Source organism: Neopelma chrysocephalum, unplaced genomic scaffold, assembly GCF_003984885.1.
Source record: "Neopelma chrysocephalum unplaced genomic scaffold, ASM398488v2 Primary Assembly neopelma1_25, whole genome shotgun sequence".
NCBI lineage: Eukaryota > Metazoa > Chordata > Aves > Passeriformes > Pipridae > Neopelma > Neopelma chrysocephalum.
Genome location: NW_020897694.1, coordinates 31,725,149 through 31,741,489, shown reverse-complemented (window position 1 = coordinate 31,741,489; position 16,341 = coordinate 31,725,149).

Below are 16,341 nucleotides of genomic sequence, written 5' to 3'. Positions count from 1 at the left end.
CACAGGAGGATGCAGCCATTTGAACCTGCACCTTTGAGTGTGAGATCAGGGATGAACTGTCTGGGGATAAAGCACTCCACAAACTCCTTAAGTGAAAATAGCATCTACTTAAGTTAGTACCCTGGTGTCACTAGTTATGATGTTGGACTAATAAGTAACAACTTCGTGGATCTCAAGGGAAATGAAATGGCTTTGAATGCCTAAGTAACTGAAAAGTTCAAAACCAGATAAATTTTAAAAATTAACTTTTGAATTCATGCAGACCTGAGCTGAAAAGTATGATATAGCCAAGTACAGACATTGAAAAAGCAGAATCAGCTCCAGCTCTCCCTTCCTAGCAACACCAGCAATGCTACAGTTACCAGTGTTTCACCTTTTAAATTACTCTAGTGCTCTGTTTTCAATATGTTACATTCTACAATGAAAATGAAGCACAGCTTCCTTTAATTCCTTCCATCCATAAGGGGTTCAGTTTTGTGGTTTTTTTTATTTTAATGTATTTATTCATTTAGCAAATAAACATCATGTGAAAAAGATTATTTAAATGTATATATATTGAAATTATTAAAGTATTTAAATCACCAAATTTAAAGCTTTCAGAAGTGCTAAAGGTAATTTCTCCAAAGTTCTGATTTCAATGAATGAAAAAATCAAATTACAATCTCAATAAAATATTTAAATGGGTTTTAATAAAAAACAGCAATAAGAATGACAGTAATTTGGAGGGCCAATCCTCAATAATATTAATTTTGTTTGGAAAAATCTTTTCAGAAGATAGTCACATCTGGATGAAAACACTTCAGTCTTTGCTTATTGAAAATGTTAGGCCTCTGTGAATACACATGGAAGAACATAAATGCTGTTTAGATGACACAGGAGGACACAGAAGCTTCATCCCTGTCATGGGAATAATTGTTTACAGTCTTCTATAGACCTGATTACAAGACAGTGAGTTAAGGAAAGTTAAAATAAATTGACAAACACAAGTAAATGCATAAGAATGCAGAATTGCATCGTGGAAGGAAAACATTTTTTAAAAGGTGGAAGGAAAAGATTATTGACTTAGAAACTTATGTTGTGCCTCTGTTTTGCATTTGAGTTTCAAATGTCTTCCAAAATATTCTCATGATTTCACACATAATCAGTGTGACATGAAATTACAGTTACTGCTGATGCAAATGAGGTAATTGTGCACGCCAATTATGTGTTACATGCCTGTTGCCTTGTTTGAATAAGCAATTACTGAATTTATAGAGACAAGCATGTTAACTAGGAATGTATATTAGGCACATAATTACCACCACTTAATTCAGAAAATCAGGCAAAGTAGAATTTAGCTGGGGGAATGGTTATGAATCTTGGCATTTTTCCTAGGCATAAAATTTTAGTTTCATTATATGAATTTCTTGCATTTATACCAGTTTATGCCCCAAAGTGATTTAGAAAATTAAATAAGCTCAATAAAATCAGACACATGCTTAGCTAAACATATGAATGGTCATTTTAACTGCTTTGGCACTCCAAGTTTCGGGATAAATCTTGTGGAAGCAGAGTTGTCTGTGGAGAGTCTTAATTTTTTTACTGAACTTTGGTTGCACCACCGGCAGATTAAATAGTTCCACATACCACAGGGCAGAGGAGAGAGTGAAGAGCCAACACACCGAAAACAAAATTGCAGCCAGAGCGATGCCTGACACTTTCTACCTTTGTATGCTTGGCATCCTTAGATTGCCATTTTTATGCCCGATCTGAGAAGTGCTTTCAGCCAGTGCCACGACATCATACACCAAGTAGTAATAACTCCTGGATCATCCAGAATCTTTCAGATTTCTTTGACCATTGGCTGATCCAGACAGATTCATTGGTGATTTCTAAGTCTCAAAATATCATGCATACATAAAAACTCAATTCTGTTTTATCATTTGCTGAAAATGAAGCCATAATATGCGTTTGTTAAATTGAAAAACAGAAACTTGTATTTAGTTGTTCCTGGTGGTGGTTTTGTCTGTAGTCTGAATGCTAATTAGGCATTGATTATTCTAAACCAGAGATGTCAATATAAAGAGAAGATTCAGAACAACTTATTTTATACTTTATTTCTATATAATTTTATAAAATAGATAAATTATAATTTTTTTAATATTTGTTTCAAATTACAAACTATATATTTTATAAACATTTCTATCTATTCCAACTGATAAAAGCAATAATTTAGTACTCTCTAAAGAACCCTCAAATGAAGGCCACAGAACTGGCAAGATACCTCTTCCAGACCAAATATCACAAATTTATATTTACCCACTGTAAGGCTATGTGTACCAACCATGAGGATAAGTCATATTTGGGAAAGTGCCTGGATGTCCCGATTATAGCTGAATTATTTCAGCTATTGAAAGTTTATATTTTGCATGTGCATAAAACCAGGAGAATATGTTGGCAAGAACTAAGTCCCCGGAATATCTAACAAAATGAAAGGATTTGGGATCAATCCTTTAGCCCCCACGGAAAGCTCAGCAGAGAGCTGAAGTGTATCATCTAAGCTGTCCTTCTTTTTGTTCCAGGTGTGGAGAGCACAAACTATCATTTCTGCACTTGAAATTCCTGTTGCATAATTGTATTTTGAACACTGGTGGGCTTCCAAAGATGTGTAAACAACCTAGTTCTCTCTTTAAAAACAAAACAAAGCAAACAAAAAAAAAATCCTAAAACACCCTATCTTCCCCTCTTCTTTCCCATCCTCTCCTTCCCTGTATCCTCCAAGAAAAATACAGTAGGTCTGACAAGCCTAAATTCTAATTTCTTCTGTATGCAAATTGAAGGAAACAACAAGTTACCTTGTCTTACAACTGGTTTAAAAAATGGTTATTATCTATTTTGACTTTCTTCAACAGTCAGTCATTTTATTCATTCAAGTTCATTTTTAACATCAGTTCCCTCTCTTTAGGGCAAGATTTAAACATTATCACTTCCTCCCATCTGTTCACTACAACTTTCTGATGAACATACTTACATTAAACCCATAGCAATTGTTTGCAACCTCTGTGCAGCTTTGGGATTTCTGTGTCCGCTTCAGGTTTGTAAAAGGTTTGAGTGCTTAAAAGCTTGTCTGTGATTTTTTCCAGGACTGTGAGTTGCTTTCTTAAAAGACAATGTCTTTCCTGACAAATCTTGTGTCATTACATATTCCTGCATAAACTTGACAAATATTTTAGTATTACAAGTGGAATTATGACAGGACTTATTTTTTAGGGGTGACTGCCATTTTCTTACTTTATTTGCAGTAAAATGACAAATGAAATCTAAAATATTTTCTTTCTTTTTTGAAAGCATTTTGCATTGCTGTGGTTTTCACAAATACAGAATTGTTTCAAATTGGAAAGATCTGGATTCAGGTAAGTCTTCTGAACACTTGCAAAGTGCCTTTTTTTTAAGTGTGTGTATGCAGTATATTGTGTTTGGTTTTGCCATTTGGAAGCTTTTCCAGACTGGGTTTTAATTGGAGAAGTTCAAACATCTATGTTTACCCAGCAGTGCTGCCTTCATAAATATATGCAAGAATAACATGTAAATGTCTGTCTTGCTTGATGAAGAGTTATGATTAGTGCTGTGTCTTTCTTTATAATCATATATTTTAATTAGTTCTATATTGTTAAAAAGTACTATGTAGAGTAATAAGGTAGCAAAAATTGAAATGCTTAGTGAAACACATTTTGCAGTGTCTTGAGGTTCACAAACCCCAGACTTACGTTTTGCATACTACTGTTTGATGCAGAATTATGTTGACTCATGTCAGTCCTGTAGTGTTTTACAGCTTTCATCTGTTCTGCAGTGAACCCATAAATGTAAAACTTTATGAACATAAAATTGGAAAGGAAAGTAAACTTTACACATTTCAACTTTCTTGTAGTTTGATTTTTGAACAAAAAAGTCCCAACCAAATGTAATCTGAACTATTTGCCTGTTTGCTTCAGCCCATGATAGCAAAATGCAACTTTTTCAGCAGATGAAAACTGTGATGAAAATTCAACACCAGAATTTTCTTATGCATATTTTTTTCTTGCCATTGTCATAAAGAGTGATAATTATCCTATATATTTTTTAAAAGTCTACACTGGAATTCAATATTTGAGTTTTATGCTTACACTTTTACTTATGTCTTTTTTTCACATAATTTAATAAGATTTCATTTCTTTGTTTTCTTTCTCATGTTGATTAGAGGTGAATTTCTAGTATAGAGTAAACTCCTCACATCTACATGCCAAGCCTTACTAAGAAGTCCCATGTCAGGTTCATCCAAATTTTGGGGTCTCCCTAAAAGTGAGCTGTCTCAATACTCAACAGATGGTGCTGGACACTTTGCAAGAGCTTTCTATCCTGCCTACCATTACCTTAGTCCAGTATACCAGAATGGCCTAGGGAGGGATTGGGCTCCTTGCAGTTATGGAAGACTTCTTATTGGTAAAGAAATCAGGGAAATAAGTGAACATTTAGTGATGTTCCCTTGAACTGAACAAATGGCTGCTCTCATACAGCTAGCTAAACAAGTTTCTACTTCCTCAGCTCCCAATTTGTCTGATAAATTGTATCAGAATCTCAAATTTCAAAAGGTATTTGTTCTGTTACTCTTTTAGGTTATATGTGCCCCACGTAGTACTAAAGATTTAAAGCAGGTCTTGGGGGAAGAGCTGCTCATGTGAGGAGGTGAGAGTCAAGTGACCTATTTATATACTACATAGATGATCCTACAGTAAAGAGGATGGAGACTCCATTCTAACCACTGGGGATCTGGCAATCCTCTGCCTTCAGGGAAGGCAATTTTGCATTCAGAAATGTGGTACATAGTATTTATCCTTTGTTATCTGAACAATAATAACAATAAAAATGTTCTTTTGCCTTTTAATGGCTCATTACACTGAGGATTGTCTGCGTCTAGAAGAACAAGAATGCAAAAATACTCAAAGCAATGCGATATCTTAGGTCCCCGTGTCTAGATAGAGTTTGGTTTTTTGTCCATTTTTTCCCAACTACTAGTTATTTTTGGGCTGGAGGGGGGTCTTTTCAACTGGGACATTTTCTTATTGTTATCTTCTGGTCCAGCTGCAGTTACAACTGACTGCTGAGAGGACCCTTCAGTACAAGATTAATTGGAAGTGAGCACGATACAATATTCTTAAAGAGATAAATCTACTTAAAGGAGGAAGGGGAAAGCCAGCCTCTACTGCTGCACTAGCAACAGCTTGTTTTTTTACTCAACAGCCCCCATTTTATTTTCTCTGTAACCTGTTTTAAAAAGGAAGCAGGGGCCCTTCTCAGAATTGCAGCAAATGTAATTGAATTTCAAATGTTGTTTTCGAACAAACAAACCATAGAAATGTTGAGGATGCGGAAATATAAGCAAAGTTTTCTAAAATGCTGTTCTACAGGCAAACACATGTTTTGAGTTAAGTTCAGCTCATTTCTGGTAACAATATTAACTTTGTGATGGCCATGACCAGCAGGCATATGGAGAATGGAGGGTGGCAGTCTTTATCAAATTAGATCTAAAGAGGAAGAACATGCATTTAGGGTTTTTTTTTCCTTAGTACTTTTTAGAAGACAATCTGAAAAGGGTAAGTAGAGGCTGGGAGGGCTTATGGAAAGATCATATTGTTTAGGGCTGGAAGGAAGCATTCTGTTTTTGTTAAAGAACATCTTTTCAAGATTATGTTTTCTGTTTACATCTGTTTAAAATGTGGCATGGAAAATGAGGCTGAAAATTTGTATCTGCTTTTCCTGAAAATTTTCTCCTTTGATTTGGTATTTGGGTATGACTGAGTCCCTGTGCATATGAAAGGAAAAAAAGTAGTTTTTATGCTGCATTGATATTTCATAACTAAATAGTTATATTCCATGCTTTGCTTTTCTGAAATCCACTCAGCTACAGAGAATTTCAGCAATCCATGGATAACTGCAAGGAAATACTGTTTGCACCAACCCCTTGCCCTATCCCAGTTACATGCTTGCTGCTGAAGATGCTTCAGTGATGTGGAGTAGTCATAAAAATTAGTTGTGGAGATTCTAACTAAAAAGGGCTTCCTGGGATCATACATTCACAAGAGGTTGGAATGTCACATCTTTATCAATTTGCATTGCTGATGAAAAGCACTTTTAAAGCTAGCAAATCCTATCTTTAAGTGACTTAAAAAGAATAAATACAAACTTCCTCCTCCACTGCTCCTCTGCCTCTCTCTTAGATAAACCCATTTATGTTGCTTTAACTGAGGGTCTTGTTTCTCTTATGCGACAAGAGGACCAAAGCTCACAGCTAAGGAAGGGTCAGGGCAAATGTTCAGTACCTTTCAGCACAGTCATTGATTCACTGCTTTTCTACTTGAGTGGGAAACAATTTTATAATGGAATTGTCTTGGCTTTATCTTACTTTCCCCTGGTGTAAATTGTGACCTTCAGTGTGAGCTTGTAAAGTGGAATTTTTCTGTTTTTCTCCCCATCCTTCAGTTATCAACCATGAAACTATGAAAGACAAGATTTTCCTCACCCTTTTGAAGAAGGAAGAAACCCACCTTATTCTGTAAGGAGAGCTGTGGGAGACTGCAGCCTGTCTCTGTCACCTCTTTCACCATGGGTAGCAAATATAGTGTCAGTCTGGCTTGTAGTCTGTCCCAGTTCTGTGTTGAAATACAGATAAATTAGGGATGAATAAATTCAGATTAGTAGGGTTGATAAACTGGACAAATAACAAAAGCGACTAATAAATTCTGCTGAAATTAGTCACATTAAGAAAGACAAACAAAGTTTAGTGGCAGTTAATACACAGTACTTACAGGGGAAAAACAGAAGAATGACTTTTTTTCTTTTTTCTCTTATCTCCAATTTCATTATCTCCTTTATCTAGCGGCAAAGCAGAAAAAGCAGAAGACATTACGCAAGTTTAAAGTTATGTTTTGAACAAAATGGATGCTCTCTGTTTCACATCCATGCAGACAGCACAATTGGACAAGCATTTTTCTTTACAAGGGGAAGGCAAGAAGATGGTGGAGACAGTCAACAGATGAAATGTGTCCACCAGTTGTAGCTGATGCACCTCTACATGGTACATGTTTTCATGCAGAGATGGGAGCTGCTGTAGCCAGTGCTGTGCCTGCATCCACAACCCAGTGGTACCCACAACCCAGCCCTACCACTGTTACCATTAAAAAGCGACACAGAAGGTCATGTGCCCCTGCTCAAAGTCATGGATATCTGTTCCATAGGACACTGTTACTGTGACAGGTTATATTTTAACCTTGATCTTCATTCTTAGGAGCTTTCCACAGCCTTTCAGTGAACAGATTCCAGGAAGAAGATCTGGGCCACACTTACTCATACTCCTTTCAAAGGTGATGAGCTTGCCTACACTTCAAAAACTATATATCTTCTTCCCCTTGCTGAAAGGTGCACAAGCAAAAAAGGTAGGAGCTCAGGTCTAAATCTCCTCTGTATTCCCTCATAGGGAAAGCATGGCTTAGTCTCCAAAAATCCCACTCTTCCCCAGGCAGACAGGGCAACCTCTTAGCCCCTCAGTATCCAATCTAGAGGATCCACACCAAGGACGAGGTCCCAGGACAGGTGAGGAGGGCACCTGGCACTGCCAAACCAACCAATCTTCCAGCTGGCATACCTGAAATGGCCAAAGGAAAGATGTAAAAGGAGACAAGTGTAGCACACAGCCTCCTCCTCTGGTTGGTTAAGAAGAAAATCTATTCCAACCAAAAACAGGACACTGGCTTCTTGAGTCACAGAAGTGTGCTTAATAGTTCCTGATGAATTAAGGGTTACTGTATGAGACTTTTTAATCACCTTTTGAACTCATGTTGACCATCAGCATTCATAGCACTCCTTGGCAAAGGTTTTTAATGATTAACAATGGATGTTGTTGGACAAGAAGTATCTGACTTGCTTAGTTTATAACCAGTATGGTCATCCTTCCCTTTACCTACCTCTGTTCCAGGTTAAGGGATCCTAGACCACCTGGTTCCTTCTCAGATGCAAGTTGCGTCACACCTTTACCTCTGTTGCCTTTTCCCTTTCTAGATGTATTGTATTCTTGTTAGGCTGGACAAAGAGACCTGAAGGTAATTTTTGAGCCACTGATACACCCTGAATTTTTACAATGCCATTATAATATATTCTGGTTTGCTCTTTTTCACCTTCTTAGTAATTCCAAAAATTCTTGAAACCATAATAAAATAAAGCATACTCACACACTACATAGGAAAAAAAACTAGATAGACCATCAGTTTGTCTTGACAGGATGTTTGTGTTATGATCCAACAGATCAAAATGCTGCTTTATATCATGCATCATCTGGCTTTGGAAAAAAAAAAGCAACAAAATAGAAACAAAACAAAGCCCCAGGCAACCAACACCTGCCAGCTAACCAAAACTAATATACTTTAATCTTTTCTCCTATGTGATTCTTCAATATTGAAATAACTTTTTTTCAGGAGCTTCAGGTTTGTTATGAAATAGTTCTTGCTTGCACAATTTTACTGGATTTTTAAGTCAAGAAAAATATATCTTCATCCTGATGTGATGTTCAAGTGGCATCTACCTCTCCATCTACCTTCTGTGGATGACACTGGACTTCACTAAGCATGAAAATACCAATGAACTCATTAGCTGAAGTTCTCTTAATATGTGTGAGTCTGATTTAATTGAGTTAAATAAATACATCCAACTTTATTAAAAGTCAGATCTTGTGCATGGTATATTAGTATTTTGATAATTTCATTTTCAGAGTAGTAGTGTGTTTTCAAGAACGTCCAGCCTGATTTAGGTAAATGAAGTTGGACTGATCCTGCTGTGTGTGTATATGGACCTATGTCTCTCAGTTACCTCTTTTTTTCCTTTTAATCCTGCTAGCCAGATTCAGCTAGAGTTTGAGTGAAGGTAAAAGACTGATAAATATTTAGTCTTCACAAACATTAAAAAAACAGTCATCAAGGGATAGGGCAGATTCTGTGTTGGGCCAATTCATTCAACCTTAGTAGCCATGAAAGGATCCCCAAAGTGAAGGATGTTGAGTTCTTTTGTTATGGCGCTCATTTGTTCTACTTCAGCAGTAAAACACCACATTCAGCTTTGTATAGTCAGTTTGGAACAAAAGAGTCACATGATAATATGGAAGGATATAATTTTTGCTTATGACTGTATCTAACAGATCAAACCAGCTTAGTATTACATGCTTCATGTTCCGAGCTCCTGTTCCGAGTGAGGCAAAGACAATACTCGTGACAGCAGTCAATCCTAGGCTTCAGGCAGATAATGAGTTCAAAATTCATCCCATTTTGGTTTTGTTTTTTTTTTTTAGATAGAGTCATAAATGGCTATTTCAAGCAATCGGGAGGACATTTTTGGTGTTCGTTATCAGCCTTGCAAGTGCTCAGAAGAAGAACTATAAAAATGTCAGAAGTTTGAAATTAGCAGATATATACGATCAGAAGACAGGTCTGAAGACAGAAAGCTACCTGAGCGTCATTTTCTTATTCATCACTATAATGCTTTCTCCACCCTTCTATTTTCTACATTTTAACTATGTTTTTTATTTGTGTTGTTTGATATAACTAATGTTTTTCCTTTACTTATTTTCGACTAACTTTATGTGCTGAACTAGAGCTTTTGAATTAAGAGTGAGACTAAGAGGAAGTTCTTCTAAGTCCAGGGAGAAAAGTAGAAGGAAAACAGCCACCCGTATGTGACACAAACCATCCTTTGGTGGTGTCTGTCTTTCTCCATGGAATATGGAGGGGTTCTGGTTTTGTAGCAGAGACACCTTACTTAAGTGGGATGAATCTGGGTATAGGTGTTTGCATGTTACTCCACAGAGGGCAGCTGCTATCTTGTAGAAGGTTGTTGTACAAATATGTCTAGTTTTTTGATTTGAGGAGCTGTCATGGCTATCATGATGACTTGCAGCTGCAAAAGTACGCTGAGGTAAAGGGAACAAAAAACTATGGCCAAGTGATCACAGCAGGAACACAGGCACATAGATGAGGAACACATTCATTGCTATTTCTCTCCATCACTAGGGAAATAAAAAAAGTACTAAAGCCCTTATGTGAGATCAAACAAACCAAATAATATTAAAAAGACCCAAAGGTGGTGATCATATAGACATCAAAAGGACTGGTTCTCCAGTCCCCTCACCTTCTACAATGACCTATGCTCAGGCGGAGTGAGTGAAGAGTAGGTGGAAACGCAACAGATCTCATGGGGCAACCCTGCACATGGCTGTATTCTGTCTCACAAAGTGCACAGCACTGAAGAATTTAGCTCTGTTCTTCTAGCCTGAAAGCTGTTACCTGTCTTCTCTAATGACTTTTCCTCAGTGGGCCTTCATCCTGTGAACTGATGCATGAAGAGAGCTGCACTAATGCAATCTTTGGTACCCTGGGATCTCACGGGTTGGATGAAAATATATTGTATAAAATGGAGTCACCATATCATAAAAGACATTTCTCCTTCAGAGCCTCACAGCAGAGGTGCAGTAATTGTAAATACATATCTAAAAGAATAGAGATCAGAATTGTAAAATACATTTCTTCATGCACTGTAGAATAAGCTTCCATTCGTGCTACACAGTGTCATTGCCTTAGAAGTAGTTCAGTATTTGAAATTATACACATGTATAATTCCAGGAAAGAAAGACAATCTGAATGTCTTTCAAGAATATGTAACAGATTTTTTGAGGATTATTGAGATTACTGAAGCAAATTGTAGCTGAAGAGAATAATAGAAAAACCTCAGTAACTACAAAGCCAAATTACAGAAACTGGCTAAGTGACCTGAGGATGTATATGCTCTGACATCTAGTGGAGCTGTGAGCACTTAGGACAGGTCCATGATGCAATCCAAAGGGAAAGCCGGGTCCCCAAATCAAGCAGCAGAGAGATAGTAGGATGACATCCTACATATCTGTGCTGGTAGCTCAGTGAGGACATATGAGTTTGGGTCCTGAGGCAGTTTATCTGTAGTCCTGCAGCAGTACTTAAGGAAACAGCTCCTCTTGTATATCATTATTATATGTAGACAGCTCCGTTATCCACATCTCTTGAGATACCAGATCACTAAAAGCCAGATCCACAAAAATGAAGATCATCAGTGCAGGGCTGCCTGAGGGGCCTGACCCATTAAGTCTAGTGACTCTTGCTGCAGTTCCCCACGAGGCAACTGGCCTGTTTGGAGAACTGACAAAAGAAGCAATACTCAAACTACTGTCAACACAAACATTTTGCTTAAACAGTCCTCAGCTGTCACAACAGCTTGCATGAAAGCATAAGTTTCTGTATGCCAACGTTGCCCTGTGGGGAGCAACTTCCAAAGGTTAGGATGGGTGTCCTTTCTTTTGAAACATAAGTTTTTTATAAGTGCTCCAGAAGCTAGAGTAGAATGGGTAAAAGAAAGAGGAATTTACCAGTCGCTTGTAACATTAGACAACAGATTAACCAACATTTTACCACGACAGTGTGAATACTCACCACAGTGTGTGCAAGGTCTTTCTACAAAAGGGTTTTCTTGACATATTCTGGCTCTGGGATTTGCGTAGCTGCTAAACAGCCCTATTACCTCACCTGGCTTTGGCACGATTGCAATTATTATATAATGTGTACGTTATTGTACATGCTCTCTTTAAAAGTTTTTGTTGCCAAAGACAAATGTGCTAGTGCTTGAGACCATGCTTTTGTGAGGTGACTGACTGACACCTAGTGTTTAAAATCCACTCACTTTTTAAAAAAAAAAGGTACATAAAAAACAACTAAAAAGGGTCATTTCTAGTGAGAAGAATTCCCAGTTGTTTCAAAGTACCACCTCATCAGTAGTGCTCCAAGTCCAGGGCTGAGGTGCCATAGGAAATCAGCATTTAAAGAGATCACAGGATATACTGGCTTACTAAGTCAATAGTTGTGGTGGCCTGATAATCACTGTGTTTCAACTAATGTAGTCATCTGAAGTGTGCTGACTCTACCCCAAATCTTCCTGTGCCGGTACAACTAACCCATTGTCCTAGAGCTGGGAGGGAAGCAACATATATCTCACCAGTGGAGTGGCCCTGGTAACTCTGTGCTCTCACAAACCCCAGCACTGCCCTACTTTCCACTGCTGGAAAATGGTTTCCTTGACAATTTTATCACAAATCCCTGAGACAGGAATATGGCAGGAGATGATCAAGATAAATTCCCCAAACAGGTTATCTTGAAGACTCTTAGTTTCAAATTACCAAGACTAACCTTCTCACTGTGCACAGCCTTTCCCTATAACATACACTATCTTCAATCTTAAGGAATCCAAAATATATGCTACATATGAGCTAGGTATTCTGTTATTTTATTCTTTATTGGTTTTCATGAAGAAATAAATTGAAAGATGTAAGGATGTAAATAATTTACAGTTTTTATACAACCCTGAATACCTCATACTTTACAGACTTCAGTCTAGTAGGGCAGGTTTACAATGAATCAAAGCTGACTATATTCACAATATAATGAATATATGCCACTGTAAATTCTCCCCAGCCTGCAAAAAGTGGGCACAATTTTGCCTCTGTCCATCCCTTTCTATTATTGCCAGATGTTAGAAGAGTCCTTGGTATATGCATCACTATTTCTTTTTATTGAATGTCCAAAAGGGATCAGGGATAAAACTTTCTCATCCTGTGTGTTCTAAATAAAGCATTTTGTGCTATAAAAAACACCCTTTGAATCAAGATGCTACTGAAATTATGTAAGTGGATAAAATTCCTTGCCAAAGTATCACTGAAAGTCTAGGCAAATAAAGTTTGCTTAGAAGATGAAGTTCATCAGTGAAGATGAACTGGGTGACCTTATGAAGCCACACAGTTCTGATTTTTTGGGTTTAGGTGTTAGCTGAGCAGCACATCTTGCTGTTCTCCTGAAGGCAGAGGTCACACACTTGGTTTCAACACTAGCTCATTAATCTCTCAGTCGGGAAACACATACAATGCCTCAACAATTCCTCCAACTGCTCTAAAAGTATGTCTGACTTAGACTAGTGGTCTATTTTCTCTCAAACAGTGCCAATAGCAGAAGCCCAGGGAGAAAACAAGAGGGCAAAAGTATTCTCCCTGTGTCTTGCAATTATTGATCAGATAACCACATGAGTCAGAAGAGTTGACTTTTTGTATCTAAAAAGTCTCTGTATATATATTTTCATGGTGTTGTCCAGTTTCCTTTGGAGCTCATGTACATTTTTAACATCCTGTAGCAAGCAGCTCTCTAGTTAAAAAAATGGAAAAATTTTGCCGACATAGTAGCCATTGCACAAAATCAAGGATGAAATGAGTATCTGTTAGCTGTTTTGGTCTAGAATATTTATGAAATCACCCCATTTCTCATTTTCTCCATCAGTTAAAAAACTAAATGTCAGCCAGAAGCCAAAACAAGCTTTAAAATGCAATTATTTTTCATGTCTATGAATGCAAAATGACAGCTTGCTGGATCCAGACTAATTTTGTGAGATAATGAAAACATAATAATATTGTTGCATGATCTAGAATACTAATTGTTTTAGTTCTTTATCTCCACTGTCATCTGTTCTTTCCTTCTTTGTTAATGGCTTGCTTTGCCTATCTATTATACTTGTATTTTTTAAAGTTTATGTGTTTTGAAATCACTGCAGCCAGATACGTATGACTGTGGTTTCTTTAGAAGCTTTTACAAAATTAGGGGATATTAAGAGTAAAGCTGTGGTAGCTTTGACTCAAAGGTATCAATTGCTTTGCTGATTCTGTGTCACTCAAAATTTTTTCCTGATCTAAATACCAAAATCATATTCTCTAACTATTTGTCCAAAGGGTAGGGAGTTGATCACCTGCAAGGTTTCAGGAGAACCAGAACATGGTGACAGGCTTTATACATAATTAGCATTCAAAGCTGTGATCTGGAATTTTTTCTGAGATTACGAAAAATATACTGATGTGTATATTCTGATGAGATGCAGTAATATAACTCTAAGTGCAACTCTGTGTTGCATCAGTCACCAAAGCTTTTTTATCTCTCAATATCATCTTTATCTTTAAAGTTACTTTGTAAGAGCCATCTGATTCCTTTAGATATAAGTAGACCAACTTGTACCAGTCAGTTAGCATTGGCTAATCAAATGATAGCAGATAACATGTACATCTGCAATGGAGACATGCAGGCAGCATGTTAAGAACACAACATGCACCATATACTTGGCCCTGGGGAATATAGATGCCTATTTCCATGCAGACAGCATTTCCCTGACCATGGTCTTTCTACATGCATACATACACACACACACCCCACTTCTGTGCTTTCTCTATCTCTTTGATACACTTCACTTTGGTGAAACTTCTGATGGTATACACTTACGCGTGAGTTAGATGCTTGCCCCTCTACTTGATAGTGAGAAGAAAAAAATTGTGTACTCAGACTTCAACCTAAACACTGTGCCCCAAGTTTCTCTGCCCTTGCTCTTGATAAAGGCTATTTCTCATCAAAACTGCTGTTGCTGACTTAATAATGTTGGTCTGAAACATGATGAGATATGAACTGTGACTGCTTTAACTGTGCTGGTAGGACTCACAAATGCAAAGGCTTCACCTGCCAAGCTGTTCTTAGGCCAAAGTATCTCCTTTCACCTGGATACAGAGAGCCAGAATAACCAGGTCAAGAAAATACAGGCATCTAGTCTCAATCTGATCATCTAGTGTCTAATGAGAAAGAGATTGCCATCCTGTCTTGGACACCTATTCTAGGTTGAGATTGCTGGAGCTCTCTCAGTATCCCAGGGTCAAACCTGGGAAGCTTCCCCAACCCTGAGGAAGCTAAAACTAGGAGAGATACATCTTCTCCCTAAAAAAGGCCAGGTCTTCAAGTTAGAGAGGCAGGTGGCCTTCTTTGATTGTATCAGTGCAGTTAAAGCGGCAGACTTGCCCCCAGTTAAACGAGTTCGAAAAGTTGAGCAACATCTCTCATTGAAAGCAGGTTGGTTGTACGGCAGGTGGCAGCATTGGGCAACTGACCAGCCTTCATACGGAGCCCCACGTCTGAGGGTTGCTTTTCTGATTCCCATCATCCTCTTGCAATTATTCTCATTTAAAAACAAAGAGAGAGGGCTATTACTCCTTCAGAAGCTTCAGCAAGATCTGTCTGGTATCTACATAGTAAATGATGTTCAGGAAGAAGCACAAACACTAAGCAAGGCTCCTAGCCCTAAGTCTCTGTGTACTTGACAGAAGTAGGGACTTGGGAGTTGAATGCATAAAAGCTATAGTCTTGATATATTGCAAAGTTTTATGACCCAAACAATGAAAAAGATTTGAACTCCAGAGTCCTCTGGAAATGCTGAAATTGGAGAGGATGAGCAATCTCCCTTGAAGCCTTCTCTTCTCCAGGCTGAACAACTCAAACTCTCTCTGCCTGACTTCATAGGAGAGGTGCTTCAGATCTCTGATCATTTTTGTGGCCTTCCTCTGGGTCCAGTCCAACAGGTCCATGACTTTCCTGTGCTGAGGACTCCAGAGGCGTACACGGTACTCTAAGTGGGGTCTCACCAGAGCAGAGTAGAGGGGCAGAATCACCTTCCTTGAGCTGCTGGTAATGTCCAGCCTCTCATCCACCAGCACCCCTGAGTCCCTCTCAGCTGGGCTGCTCTTGAGCTGTTCATCCCCCAGCCTGTATTGATACCAGGGCTTGTCCTGAACCAGGTGCAGCACCTTGCACTTGGCCTTTCTGAACCTCATGAGATTCCCATGGGCCAGTTCCTAAAGCTTGTTCAGGCCCTTCTGGATGACATCCTGTCCCTCAGGCATGTCAACTGTACCACTTAGCTTAGCATCATTAGCAAACTTTCTGAGTATTTTGTGTATACTACAAAGTTTAATGTCACATTGAGTGTAGTATAGTTTTGCTTTCAGATTATATTTCTTTATGTACATATTGCACATAAATACACTATTGGTGAACAGGTCTTGGATAGGTTAAGAATAATATTTTATTTTATATCATATCATATAATATATCATTTTATAAATACATCGGTCAAGTGTTTCTTGGAAGGGTCCAGATACTGAGTTTTGTATTATTAAATTTGCACTTTAGAATTAATTTTCAATACAATTGACATTATAGTATTGTTTTATGTGATGTGTCTCTGCAGGTTGCCATGTGCATATGGGCAAACTCTGTGCATTGACTGAAACTGAGGCTTGTTGTAGGAAAAGTAATTTAAATCTGAAAATTTTATTCTGAAAAAATTCTTCTAGTTCCAGGCAAAATAATAAAGTTACTTTAGTTTGTATGTTCTCTGTCTTATTTTAAA